This window comes from Triticum aestivum, chromosome 7A, assembly GCF_018294505.1.
Source record: "Triticum aestivum cultivar Chinese Spring chromosome 7A, IWGSC CS RefSeq v2.1, whole genome shotgun sequence".
NCBI lineage: Eukaryota > Viridiplantae > Streptophyta > Magnoliopsida > Poales > Poaceae > Triticum > Triticum aestivum.
This window is the reverse complement of record NC_057812.1, coordinates 389,854,160-389,856,629: the sequence shown is the minus strand read 5'-3', so window position 1 is coordinate 389,856,629 and position 2,470 is coordinate 389,854,160.

The window sequence follows — 2,470 nt, the reverse complement described above, 5'->3', positions numbered from 1 at the left end:
GAAGACAAGGAACAAGATGACCAAGAGCTTGAATGCCCAAGTGATCAAGATGAAGATCCGTTGCATCTCACTCCTGGAGAAGTAAAAGAAGCTCCTATAGTTGAAGATGAAGAACCAGAAATTCATTTGCCCATCATCATGCAAGAGCGTGATATAGCAGGTTTATCTAATCCTCTCAATGACATGGGTCCATATGAATTGTTTGCTACTACCTTGCATTGCATGATGTTATCTGTTAAAATAGATTTGAGGAAGTGTTTGCTTGGATATGATGATACATATACTGTTGGTGGCATTGCTCATATTAATGATGATCACACTTATTTTCCTCATGCCAAACCTATGCTTAATGATAAACATCATCCTCATGTTAGTATTGAGCTTGCTGATTCCTATCATACTCGTCATGTTCTTTATAGCTATGCTTATGTAATTGGGTACTCTATTGATGATTTAGAGGGCATTACCCCTTTCACTTGTATGGTCTCTTTTTTCGAGTGCTCTTTCAGGTTTTTGCTACTGCACCGTTCACTACATGCTGACCAGGTTCGAGGTGACATTCCTTGGGACCCCGGTGGATCCTGAGCACGGAGATGAGGAGAAGCAATGGGCACACACGTGAGGAAGGGAGAAGCAATGGGCACATACAAGGAAGAGAAAAGCTGGAGCATGCACGAGGATAGAGAGAATGAGGATAGAGAAGCAAAAGGAGAGGATTCACGATGCAAGAGGATGTGAGATGATCGAGCAAGTTCTACTTCATAAAGCCCGGTGAGCTGTTTCATGACCCCAATCTGAATATATCATCTATTGATACAAGCTGAAATCAATTGCTAGTGGGGTTGCTTGAGCTAGTTATTACTCGTTGTCAGGCTGAAATTCGCCTTTGGCATCGTGCTTGATGAGAATAGGCGAACTGATTGTTGAATGCCTTGTAAACTAGTGATGTACACCCTGTTTGCTTTGCTGAAAGTAGTGAAAGCTATTAGTTTTGAGTGCTCAAATCCCTAGTGCACTAGTAAACTTAATCATTTTCTGCATTTACCTTGATACACCTAGATCACTATGTTCAGATGATGTATTTGTGCCAAGTGTGTTCCCATTCAGAGCAATCACTTTACCACTTTGGACTAGCATGCTATGTTCCCTGGACCGGTAGCATGTGAACCAGACATGGTTGAGTGATGATTCTTGTTTTTGTTAAAAAAATATATCTTATAATGAATAATAAGTCTGACTACCTACAGTAGCATGTCATGTTCCCTGGATCGGTGGCATGTGAAATTGGGTTAGCTCGGGTAGTAATTAATAATAAAAATTGTAATTGTCGAACCAGGTGTATACCATGTTCTCTAGATCGGTGGTATGTTCCTTTGGGGAGACAAACAAAAAAACTAATAATTGGTCGAGCTGGGTGTATACCATGTTCTCAGGATCGGTGGTATGTTCCTATGGTGAGACTAATAATAATATAATCATTGCTTTATCTCTATAAATAAGTGATTTGATCACAAGATTTAATTCCAGTTCTTTTTGTTCTCGGGTTCATGCTCTCTTTAGGAACCATTTGGCACAGTCATCACTTAAACTTGTTGATCCTCTTTTATCATTGTAAAAGTTTAAAATGGTCATGCTTACTAGTATCCTACTGCTTTGTAGCATTCATAACCATTGATTTTCACTAGCAAAGTTCAAAGCATGCTTTGTTTGGAGATCTACTTCACTTGACATTCTCTAGTCAGCTCGCTGTTCACAATCTTGCTCTTGTCATATTCCTTTGCTTGAGGACAAGCAAAGATTTAAGTGTGGGGGAACTTGATAAGCACATTTCATATACATCTTTTGTCACTCAAATATGCGGTTTATTGAGATATATTCATTCACTTCTTGCTATGAATTGTTGCATATTTGCATGAAAATCATATAAAGGGGTCATTTACTACTCAGTGGTTTGTTTTGCAGAAAAGTGCGAGAAGGCACTATAAACTTCAAGATCTGGACTAAGTGGCTAAGATAACGAAGAAGAGGAGGAAGAATGGATTTGTGTGAGAAGAAACAAAGTAACCAGGGGGCCAACTTGAGAAGAGAGGGATGTTCTTGCGAAGGAAGAAGGAAGTAGGAGGGCCATTGTGCAAATGGAAGATCAGATCGAGGGGTCAAAATCCCTAGCCATCTCCTTCGATCCCCTTTGGTCCTGGCATCTCCATCTCTCTCCCGCTCACCACATCTTCTTCACCTCCGGCCGCCGCCACGGCCAGGCTGGCATGGTGGTGCGCCTCTGCGCCATCCATCACCAGCACCACCGCACCCCAGCGCGCCACCAACACCTCCACCATCACCCTGCGCCTCCATTCACCACCATCCACAGCGCCGCCTCATCACCTCGCGCCGCCACCCATGCATCTCCCTGCCGCTCCTCCACCTTTCTTCTTCTCCTAACCCTGCTGCTGCCCTTCTACTTCTTCTTCCT